We start from the raw sequence: 12,830 nt of genomic DNA on the forward strand, positions 1-12,830 counted from the left end.
TGAAGTGGATTTTTGTCTGATCTTTAGAACACAGCTGGCGGAGCTGCACTTATGTGTGGCCATCTTGTTGTGGGCTCTCTGGCACCCCCGTGAAATTAAATATTTGCTTAAAATCACAGTTTAATTTGGGAAGCCGCTATATAGCCCGCGTTTTTCTCGTTTCACTTTGCAAATTCGCCATTAAATAGGCATGTATTTTTCTTTGCTTATGTAAGTTCTTTGTTTTCACCATTATGTGTATTTTTAAAAAGTTTTTATGTAGCATGAACTCTACCTAGAGGGATTGGAGCGCTTTGCACGAGCACCAGTAACATTACTCTAGGGCGCACTACTTTTTTTTTATTGGTACAGGGAGATGAAGGGGAAGAGGATGATGACCCGATGCCGAAACTCTTAACAGATTTCCCCAGTTCCAGAGTTGTCTGATCTTGCGGTAGGTCCCAGCCTGGGTAGAGGGAGAGTGGCAGGCAGAAGTCACATGAAAGCTTGACTAATTACGGGCTCGAGGTTTCTAACAGGACCTCTAGCTAGAGCCAGGCTTCACGCTCAAGCTTTCAGTGGCTCGACACCTCTAGTCTTTTTAGGTCTCGCCTGGTGTAGGCTGCGCACATGCGCAGTCTCGCTGGCGAGATTTAATGATTTGGGGTATTTTGTGAAAAGGGCATTAAGCCCAGCCCCTCTTTTCCATTGGCTGGCGTCACCGTTTAGGCTATTGGAAAAGAGTTGGTAGTGACGTATTCGTTTGGCTTTTTGAGCCGTCCCATTTGGACGGGCTTGTCTGCCTTCCTTGCGTCGCAAAAGGTTTCTTATCTTTATGGGGCCAAACACATGGTCCCATAATGATAAGAAACCTTTTAGCAGGCGAGGCCGTCCAAGTGGGACGGCAGAAAAAGCCAAACGAAAACGTCATGGCAAGCGCTTTTTGGCCACTTTGGATGGCGCCCGCTTCACAGCAGCCCCTTTGGGACTTTTTCCAGGTTGATTCATTTCGGTGGCCACCATATTCATATCTGTCTGCTCTGTCTGGGGGAGCTCCAGGCTGGGGAGGAACTTCTTGGCTTTGGTGTCTGAGTTTTCAGCTTGTTTCAAGCAAAGAGCCCCGTGGAGCTGTGGGACATACAGGAGCTAGATGCCTCCACTGGCTCATTACCAGCACACACCACAGCTGCTACTCATTTTCGGCTGGGCAACTGCTGGCACAGGTTGGTCTGCTTGAAATAAGCTGAAAAGCGGTGCCCCGGGCGCCTTCAGGGGGACAGGGCGCACCGCTGCATTGCTATGAGATGGTTGCTTCTTACTCAGCTCCCTTCCCTCGGAGGTGTAACTCGAGAGGCCGCAGAAAAAGGCAGCTAAATATAAATCCTTGACCACCCAGGTGCACCTTGCACCGGTTCGCATCTGCTTAGACCACCCTCTCCAGACTGGCTCGTGTCGGAGCATCTTCCGCTGGAGAACTACTGCTGGGGTGCTTTAACTGAGCAGCTGGGCGCTGGGTAGGGGGCACAGGCTGCAGGCCAGGGCCTGGCTCCTGTGGGCGGAGAGATTACACCTGAATGGAAACAGCTGGGGCGGTAATGTCAAGGCTGTCAGGGACATGTCCCCCAACACGACAGCTTGTATCCCATGGATTGCTAAGGAATCGTGTACCACTTGACCAGCTGTAAATCACAGGTTAATATTAGAAGGCCGTAGGGCCCAGTAGAACCCACTAGCCTAGAACGCACCCCTCCTCGCATCATACCAAGCAAGCCAGGGTTCGCCCTAGAATCCATAATGGACAAGTTATACCTCCCACAGGATAGTGCCCCTAAAAATATTTATTGGATAAGTGCAGAGGGCTCCTTTGCGTCCAGTCCACACAACAGACTGTCCCTTTCCAAGGCAGTGGGCTCAGCTTTGTGGCCACGTATGTGCGTAACAAGAACTGCCTAGCCTATCTGGTAGGAATGCAAGGTAATAAATACTCCCCAGACCCACTCAAAAAGAGGACCACCCACAAACCTTCGAGCAGTAACCCTAAGACAGACGGGTTATGTATGCACTTGAACAGTGTGTTACAAAAGTACCGGACACCAAAAAAGCCATACATAAAACGCTCAGTGGTCGCTTTGCTGTTTTAAGCAACGCTAGAGATATCAATGGTATGCTTGCAGATCCCCTTCCGGTTCATCGTAGGAGGCTTCACTCACTTGTCCCAGACAACTTTTTATTTCATATATTGGGGAGGGTAAGGGGGGGGGTCCTCTCTCCTGAAATACAAGTCTCATCAGTCTGAAGTAGTTTCAGCTGAGCGGTCAAAAAATGAACGGTCAATGAATCTGAAATCTTTACTATATGGCCCACACCAATAAGCTTGCACAGCTGCCAAACAGGCTAAATCTGTTGCATGGTTTAAAATAAGACTTTACCTTCTGGATCCAAGCAATACATTTTTCACAGACAGTTAATTCACCACCGCAAAATGTTAAAAAAAATAAAATATAAAAAAAGTGTTACAAAAATTGTATTAGTCATACGTTAACTTATGGGTTCTACGCGCAAACACAGTATTTGTATCTGTATGTTGGTCCCACAGGCCAGGTTTCCTTACCAAAAATTACAGTGGTGAAACGTAGTGATCAAACGTACAGTGACTAATTCCTTGATATTCACTCATACAAATATATGCTAATATTTTTCTAACGCAAAACAATGAAGGCCAAGTACTCACCTTCAGAAAGGATCATCCAACACTAAACAAATCCAACACACAAACCCATTTTAAATATATTGAACAACGTCACACACAACCAATATACTTAAGAATACCAATATCTGGCCTTTCAGTAGGCCTTCAAAAAAAACTCTATATCCAACAAGGATACCATGCACCACTGTTCCAATCTCACCTACAATATTCATGCAGCACACACCAGGCAGAACCCCTCATCATCATATGCACAACATTGCACCAAAGTTGAGTTCAGATGGCGTTTGGCTGCTGACGCCACCATTTTGGTCACACAGAGAGGATATCATTGATTTAACACATCAGGCGGATTGGTTTTAATCAGGCTCACCGACAGCTGCATACCCAAGTAACTTTGTATATTTGGACCCTCTGTGTAATTACTTTAGGATTTGTCTCACACAGTTGACATTATAGACTCACTCTACCACCTGATATTTGGAATTCTTGTTATCTCATCTGGTATCAAGAGATATTATTTTGTGGCTTTTCCTGATGAAGGCACTCCTTGTGCCGAAACATACGTAGATACCATCTGGTTTCTAGCCACGGATTTTTGACTAAGACGAATGGTTCTCCGATCCATCCATTGTTGCTGTGTTGAACCTAGCTTTTTAATTATTGATAACCATATGAAGTAGACTGATCAGCTATGTTAAAATTAATCATACATATCAATTTTTCTGGTTATTTTCAATTTGTATGTCATGTGTATATATATATTCTGTCTTCAATTACTAGAATGATTGAGTGAATGTTGATATGACTGGTGTAAGCATGTGGATCGATTTATATTTCATACTAATTGTACTACTGCTTTAAAATATTTTTTGTACTTTCTTAGGTCTTGTTCTTTCAGTTTATTGTAAACTATTGTCAGTTCTTGATTGTATTTTGAGTTGCCTTAGGTCTTTGCATTTACAGCACAGCACCAAATATATATAGTTGGCAAACTGCTGGTAAATCTAGGGCACTGTCCCGCACAACACCAAAACATACCACAAGCACTGAAAATGCAATAGGTCTCGCCTTTGATTAAGTTAAAGCCATTTCCTTTGCTAATGGTATGGTATAGCAAAGCAAATGGCTTTAACTTAATGAAAGGCGAGACCTATTGCATTTTTAATGCTTGTTTTTTTCTCTTTCCCAGATTCCTTCACCTACCTGTGTTTGCCACAGCCTCTTCTCCGTCTGCTGGCCGAACTGCTCTGCCTCCTCCGGGTGAACCAGAACTACCCTGCCGCACTCATTCACTGAGATCTCCAGAACGCCCCCTAACTCCATCACAGTACGGCGTGCATATTTCATCTTGTGGCATCGGGATAGAGCCCCTGCCGACTTATGTTCACTGGTGTTTTAACTTGCATTAGACATGCAGTCGCTGCTGTGCTGCGGAGGGCCCCAGCTTGGGGTTAGATGCGGTTTGTTAAACGTTGCTGCTGCCGCTCGCCAGACTGCTTTCCTTGGTGTTTATTTGCTGAATACACAGTTTTTCTTCGAGGCAATCCTTTCAGTAATGTCATGACCTTCCTGACCTCTTTGTTCATTGGCCTATTGACCAAGCTGCATCCATTTTTTAAATAGTGTTAATATTATGCTTCCAGAATCTTGATTATCAAGCCTTCTCGGGCTGGGCCCTATTGAGCACGCGTTGAATTTTAGTTTTTGTTTCTGTTAATTGAAAATCTCATTCCATCCAGAAACCTGGTTTATGTTGGGGCTGATGGAAGTCTGTTAGCCCTCACCCATGGTAGTCCTTGTTCTATGGGGGTGGAAAGGTAAACATCTTTTTTGCTCCATTATAGATCTCCGACCGGAAGAAAACAGCACGTTAATATAATGCATTTTTGGAACTAATAGCGAAGGGCGGTGCAAACTGCCTTTCATGCCAGAACGCTGCTTTAATCAAATAACTTGACAGTGTTATGCTATGAAAATAATTAATTCACGAAATCCATGTCTTCTAATGTTTCTCACCTACAGCTTTTATCTTGGTTCTGGATTTTTCTCAATGCAGCTTTCTCTTTTGACAAGCCATTAGAATTATATTAGCAGTTGCCAAGGTCCAGCGGCAAAGGCTTGCCTTTGAATGGCCTTTTCATACCTGAAATGAGCAGGTAAACCTGAAGTAAGGGTTCCCCCTAACGTTTAGGAAATAAATGGATAATATGATTTTAAAAAAAAGTAAGATCTTTCTAATCTAAGTTGGAATTCATATGTATTCACTATGGTTAGCGCGGTTCCGGAATGTACTGTTGTCTGATGAGACCTATTCCTTTTGACACGTGCATTTTGTCTCTGTTGCTTTACTTAGCCAATTTTCTCAGTTGGGGAGTAGCTCTTCATCTACATTTACACAATATTGCACATCCTTTCTACAAACAAGGGTTAAAATGATGCTTCTTAGATCTTGTCCGGTTACCTAATGGATAGGGGGAGCACTTTTCCAAGGTATATTTGCCCACTACAAAAGCTCATAGAGCAGCTGACCACCATGTTGGCTGACGGGCTTTATGATGAAGGATGATTGCATGTAACGGTCGACAATGCGGAATCGCACAGATTAGTATATGCTAGTAGATGAAACATTGTGAACCCCCTGTGCTTTGCAGTCTCTTCATGTGGGGGGTAAAGGAGTACCAGATAATATCAAATTTTGCAACACTATCACAAACCATTGCAGTAAGTTTTTTCATGGCATAGATTTGACCACACCTTCCACCACCACATATTACGTGAAGATGCATGCGACATGTGAGCCACACACAGGCGTGCGGCCAGAAGCAGTTGAAAGAATATCCTCTCCTGAGTAGTCGTCATGGGGTAAAGTATGTTCTGCCCTATGTCTCCCAGAAGAACGAAAAGTGGCTATAAGTGATGAAGAGTATCGCGAGGAGGACTTCGTCCCAAAACGTCCATATCTATGGACAAGTCCCCCATGTGTGTTAAAAGGTACATCTATCCCGCAACTTTTCCAACACAGCTCTGACCCCTAAAATATCCTGTGGAGATGCATGGGTGGGAGGTACCAACTTGTCAATATGTTGTAGGCGTTATCTGTATAGCCTAGGCATATAGAGGACTTGGAAGCCCTCTGTGAGATAGGGCCCCCCCCCACCGTCTCATCTGAAATGTCCATCGCCAATTCCCTCCTATATTGCGCCATGTATGCATCATGGAGTGGGTGAGATTTAATATGTAGTGGTACAGACATATGCCTTTACGACAGATGTTATTGATGCACATGGATTAAATCGGTGGTTCCTGCTTCTGCACAGCTCTACGAGCAGAATCCTTCCCAGCCTAGTGTAATGCCTAAGTGAGCCTATAGTTGTCACGTCTGGTCAATGCAAATTTCTCAATGAGTACCTCTCATCGTCCTAAGGGCATAATAGCTGTAGAAGTCCTTCAAGGAAGGTGACAGTCCTGATCCGAGCAAAAGGATTCTGGTTCTGACACGCCTGGAGTGAAGTCCGGGATATTGGCCAGGGGGGTCAGGAGAAGGGTACACTGGAAATGCCTGTTTTCCCATCAGTTTGCCAATGGGCCAGGAGTTTGGCTGTCAACGACAGTGGGAGAACCTCCCCAGGCTGGCGCTGGCAACCACAAAAGCTCATCAAGCTTCAATCAAACAGTTAACCTAACCTTTCCTCAGCGGATCCTGGTCAGAGGCCTAACTGCAAAGAATTTGCGGACTTCTTTGAAAAGGCATCTAAGATCGAATTTGAACTACGGTCAGCCTTGGAGCACCTATCGATCAAACCTCCTAACACCCTCCTTGGTCTGATGTGAACCTGGCCTTTTGCCCCCCCCCTAAAACGCTTCCTGGAGCATATTCAAAACCTTGGATGAAATCACTATACGCAAAACACTTGCTACTCTGATGCCATCTACACACTTTAATGACCCATTGCCATTAGACTTTTTCTCTGAGATCAGAGCCTCTATACTCCCACTTTGGACAAAAATAGTCAACGCCTCACTACTGCAAGGTGCTATTCTGGATTGCCTAAAGTCTGGGCAGGTCACCCCTATTCTTAAACAACCATCTGCAGATCACCATGACCTATACAATTTCCGTCCAATTTCCAACATTCCCACGCTGGCAAAGCTCTTCGAGAAATATGTTCATGTCAGTTCCAGCTTCTAGACCCATTCCAATCCGGTTTCCATCAGAATCGTAGCACAGAATCCGTGCTCGCTAACATTGTAGACCATGCGCTAAGAATGCTTGATCAGAATGAATCCTGCCTTTTGATCCTCCTTGACCTATCGTCCGCTTTTGATACTGTTGAGCACGAAAACCTAATCGACCTATTGGAGCACAGGATGGGGCTTTTTGGGCCTGCATTAAACTGGTTCTCATCATTTCTCCACAATAGAACCCAAAGATTCAAGGTGAACCAGTCTTTTTCTCATCCCTCACCGGTCACTTTGGGGGTACCACTGCGGTCTGCGCTTTCACCCACTCTCTTCAACTTGCTCGTGGAGCCTTTAACAGAAATTCGGAAACTATCCGCAATTCACTATCACATGTATGCCGACGATACCCAACTGTACTTCACCTCCCCTAAAGACATCCAATCCCTCAACTCAGTTTTACAAAAAATACAAAGTTGGCTGACACTTAACCACCTGAAATTAAACTCTCTTAAAATGGAATTCCTGTTAATCGCTCACCCAAACAGTCACCAGTCATTGAAGAATGGATGAATCAACTAACCGCTGTTAAGTGCACGCCACACATCATTGATTCAACAAACCCATTGGGAATAATGCTAGGTAAGAGTCTGAAAATGCAGAAGCACATAAGTGCACTCACCAAAGGAGTGAGCTTCCAACTCAGCATCTTAAGGAAAATAAAACCTTTCCTCCCCTCTAATGACTTAAAGGTTGCGGTGCAAGCCCAAGTGATGTCTAAGCTGGATCATGGAAGCGCAACCCTCTGCGTCCTACCTAGATCGAAGGCCGCTCCACTTAGGGCTGCTCTCAACTCTGCTGCAAGACTCATAACAGGTTCTAAAAAACAATCCTATCACGCCTGAGCTGATATCCCTAAATTAGCTCTCATATGAAGCAACTAAAAATTGCATGCATGGCCCACAAAGCCATTCATTTCAACATCCCGATATACCTTGCTCAAAAATTGGAGCTCTCTGGTGGCTCTAGATCCTCTAGAAGTGCTAGCACAATACTGTTCAAACCACAGAAATTTCATAAGAGGAAAACTTGCAATCAAGCCCTCTCTGGTATCGCCCCGAGAATATGGAACTCCCTGAAGTCAGACTGAATTCCTCTTTTGCCTTTTTCAAAAAGGAAGCAGTATTGATGAAGAAACTTCTGCCTTAGAACCCTAGCTTCCAAGGCTCTCGAGGATATGCTAGTTTCTATGAGACTGTGATGATTGTATGTTGTTCTGTTGGTTTTCTGTTACTACTTATACCTTTTGTGATTGCTAAATTATAAAGAGCTCTGGTACCCCTGTAGTCATGGTCGCGCAATATAAAACCTTTAAAAAATAAATTCCTGAACTGGCTACATATGTTTATTTTTAGGAAATGTCTTCACTGAGTTGCCGCATTGTTTAAAATTATAGTTGCACAACCTAGATAGTTATTGCTTTCAATGTACAAATGCTGAATCCTCAGTGATGTTTCAACACAATAAAAATGTGTTATACAGAACAAAGATGAATAAAACAATTAGTGGCAAGAATCCATCCATAGGAATTAAACCAATTTACCACTGATTACACAAATAATCTAGAGCAAGTCTGGGTGCCTTTCAAAGGTCAGATAAGACTTTCCTCAGTTATCCAAGTTAAATGAAGATCATGTAAGTAGTCTGGTAGAAGAAAGTGTTTGGAGAAAGAACACCACATTAGTCTGAGGGGAAATGAACAATTGGAGGCCTCACAATATGTGGCTGTTATGGTTGGTGTGAATTGGTGCTTGCAGTTTTTAGATCTATCCAGCCCCTTAAATTCTCCTTTAGTTGGTTTAAAGGTCGAATTCCAGAATAAGCTCAACGGGCTATGGCAGCACCCCTTTAGTTTTAACTACAAAGTATAGTATAAATCAAGCAAGATTGTTTTTTGACCAGGAATGTTGCATCCCCTTTTGGCTAGCTTTTTGAAAGCTCTCTGCCTTATTTTGTATTAGAATTGTAGTGCTCGTGTTGGTTCATGTAGTAATTGTATGGACACAGCAGCAAAATATACAGTAGTTTTGGTTGTAATGAGAAACAAGATGACCATGCGCATGTTTATGAACTTTAGATTTGATCAAGCTGCTAGTGGGAGGCCATGCTTTGGCTTGAATAGGAGCTAAGCACTAATTCCTCTGCAACAGGCTACAGTTATTTTGCCTCTTGCCCCATTAGTTTTGTTACAAAGACCAGTTGTATCTGTACTCTTGGTCTTGAACTGATTTCATTATGCACAAGTTTATTTTACAGTTGCAGAGGGTATGGTTATTTCGCAAAACCGTTTGAGAACATCCCAAGGCGCATTCGAGAAGAATCCTGCTATTTGCAAATTTTTTATTGTATTTGCTTACTGTGTCTATCATTTTTTGGTCTCCGCTTCCCCGGTCCAAAGCCGGCCTCGCTGCCGTTCGATTGGAGGGAAGCAGACACATCCCCTTTTCCGGCCCGGCCGGTCTCCCAGATAGTCTCACTTCTGGGGAGGAGGGCGGGGATTGGATCTTCACGCGCCTGGCCAGCTACTTAATCCCATGCTGGGACGGACGCGCAGCGGACACGCCGGTGGAGCGCCGAAGGCAAGCCCGTCTGCGCCAAGACCGGGACAAGGGTGGGAAATGCTGGCCAAACTTCCATAAAGGCAGTTTACACATCTGAGGCTCTTGGAATTTTCAATAGCAGGGAAGATTGTAAAAGTCTCATTTCACCAGATAAAATATTGGGGGCCTGCGCCTGCTACAAGTGCAGGATTAATCTTCCCATTGAGTTTTCTATCCCGAATAAAAAAAAAAAAAACCAGCCTTGCTAGTACTATCGGATATGTCCAGCTTAAAGGAGGCTTAATTAATGCCAGATCCATGTGCAAACATAATCAAGATGTCAGATCTAATTTTAGATCACCAACTATACTTGTTGTTTGTCACTGAAACATGGCTAAAATATTGGTGTAGTCCTGATGTCGCTGTTTCTCTCCCACCCGGTTACTCGATATACAGGAAAGATAGAATGGTAGGCAGAGGACGGGGTCTGGCCATCATTTTACGACATAGATTCTCCTGTATATATTTTGACCTTGATACTATTAAAGGAGCAGAAAGTCTTGGCTTTTGTCTTTCCCTTAATGCCACTTCATCTTTTTCAGGAGCCCTTATCTATCGACCACCAGGTCAAAGTATCACTTTTACAGAGTCACTTGGAGATACTTGAGCTATCTTTTGCTCAAATATGCAAACTTTACATTTTTAGGCGATTTTTAACCTCCACTTAGAAGGCAGTCCTGATCCAGGTACAGATAACTTTCTTCAAACTTTAGAACTTTTTTCGTTACAACAACTGGTGAGGGGGCCAACACATCTGGCGGGGCACACCTTAGATCGGGTATGCTCTAATTTGGCCTGGTTATCGGCCGACACCCCTTCCCCACAGGTATGGTCTGACCATTTTTTCGTACCCCTTACGCTTAGAATTCCCCAGAAGTCCCAATTAGATAAGTCACCTAACGAATTCCAACAAGGGCCCAAATGGTCACAAATAGCCGGGAATCCTAAATTAGCCACTGTGGCACAGGCCTATACTCTTGCCCTGACAGGTAACACAGAGCTTGATTCACGCCTCTTTCAGTCCTGGATAACTAATGTATGTAATATACTGTCTCCTTCTGAGAAGCCGAATAAGCATATGAAACTAAAAACTTTGAAAGCCCCCTGGTTTACGCCCTCATTGGCACAAGCACACTTGCTTTGTAAACAACATGAGCGGCAATGGAGAAAGTTCTATAATGCTGAAAAAAAAAGTGTTCAAAAAGAGTAGAAAGTCCTACTTTCGCCAGATCAAATTGGCTAAAAAAAGAATACTTCACTAATAAAATAAATGAAGCTAAGCAAGATCAGAAAACTATTTTTTCAATAGTGAAGTAGTTCACAAATCCTAAAGCACAACAGAAAGAGCTTCCTGCCTCGCAGAAATTATGTGATAGTATCTCACTATTCTTCGAGGAAAAGAATTCAAAAAGATTTTCCGGTGTCCCCCGTCCACAATCAGGATTTCGTTTTTGATCCTGTTCCAGTGAATTACTGATTCTATTGGTACTTTTGAATCAGTTTGACTGGAACTGACTCATGCGGCTATAGGAATGTGTAAATCAGGCTCGCCGTTGGATGCCTGCCCTCCGAAGATCCTTCATAGAATCTTGGATACGGTGAATCCTATCATAAATCATATAGTTAATCCTTCCTTAAGGACAGGCATGGTACCAGACGAGTGGAAGCTCGTGCTGGTAAAACCGTTAAAAAAGAAACAAAACATTGATCCTTTGGTGCTCTCAAACCTTCGTCCTATTTCTCTTCTTCCTCTTTTAGGTAAAATAACAGAACTTTGGTCATAAGGAACTGACTAAGTTCATTGAAGGTCATCATCTCCTTCATCCACAACAATTTGGATTTCGACCAATGCACTCTACAGAATCGGCTCTTTTGGACATATCCGATATTCTTAAAATGATCGCCGATAAAGGCAGGAAAGCGGTTTTGATTCTTTTGGATTTGTCGGCTGCATTCAACACCATTTCCCACAATATTCTTTTGAAGCGTCTTGAATGCAGCGGCATCTCCGGTACCGTACTGGAATGGATTAAGTTGTCTAACTGCTGTTCTCCAGTGGATGAGGAATAACCAGCTAAAATGCAATACGGACAAAACAGAAATCCTCCCGATAGGAAAAGATGTCATTTTCCAGCCATCTAAATGGTGGCCTGAGGGTGCGACTCCTGCGCCAGATGTGGTAGAGGTTGCTAAGAACTTGGGGGTACAATTTGATGCCTCTCTCTCTTTTTTACCTCATGCTAAAGCGGTAGCAGGGACATGCTTTAGCCTTATCAAATCACTAAAAAAGTTCTTCAAATTTCTCCCATTGGCAGCAAGGAAATCTGTGGCAGTGGCTTTGATACACTCGCACCTAGATTATTGCAATAGTCTCCTTGCAGCAGCAAATAAAGCCATTTTAAAGAAGTTTCAGGTGGTGCAGCATGCAGCAGCGTGGTTAGTGCTTAAACTTCCACGAAGATCTTCAGCCTCTGCAGCTCTAAATAGTCTGCATTGGCTCCCAGTGCACAAGAGAATTCTTTTCAAGATTCTCCTGATCACTTATAGAGCCAAGCTCAACGTGGGACCCAAATATCTGGCAGCACGCTTTGCTCCATACACTACAATAAGACGTATTAGGTCTTCCTTAGCAAACTTGCTTAAACCCCCCACCTTTAGATACAAATCGAAAGGAGGTAAGACCGTGGCTTACCTGGGTGACAAAGCCTGGAATCTGCTTCCATCTCATCTTAGGCTAAGCAACTCAGAAACCTTATTCAGGAAGGCCTTAAAAACCTGGGTCTTTAGTGTTTCAGATGAATCTTGTCTTGCCCTTGTCTAGTCCCTTTATGTCTCTTTCTCACCTCCGATCCAGCGCTAGGATACTCCTTGCGGAGTGACAGTTGCGCTTTACAAATACCAAAATCAAATCATTTGCTTAGAAATTTAGGTAAGGTATTGGTTCAAAAGTAAGCCACTGGAAAGTGGGTGGTCCTCTTCCAAGGTTTAGAGTTCTGTTCAAAGTTCATCCATAGTTTTGCTTACAAAACACAACCGTTCAAAAGGGATACCCAGGGTTCAACACAGCCCATGACACATCAAAGTGAAGATGGCTAAAAACGCTACACAGCATTCTTTTAATCACCTATGGCTTACAGCAGTAGTTCTTAACTTTTCATCCGCAGGTCCCTGGCGGTCCCTTACTCGTACAGAGGGAAGCATTGACTGTTTAGAAAATTAAATAGATTAACAAAGCATATACATAAAAAAGCAACTTTGTAAATGTAAAAAAATTAAAACACTGTGTAAACTTGAAGGAATTT

General features: G+C 43.5%; 1 protein-coding gene across 1 annotated transcript in view; it reads left to right on the top strand.

The window, feature by feature from the left end:
* Positions 1 to 12,830, top strand: part of LOC146809290 (dual specificity tyrosine-phosphorylation-regulated kinase 1B-like) — a 368,762-nt gene that overhangs the window by 27,278 nt on the left and 328,654 nt on the right. The gene's annotated exons all lie outside the window — the stretch shown is intronic.

This window comes from Triturus cristatus, chromosome 7 (genome assembly GCF_964204655.1).
Source record: "Triturus cristatus chromosome 7, aTriCri1.1, whole genome shotgun sequence".
NCBI classification, from domain to species: domain Eukaryota; kingdom Metazoa; phylum Chordata; class Amphibia; order Caudata; family Salamandridae; genus Triturus; species Triturus cristatus.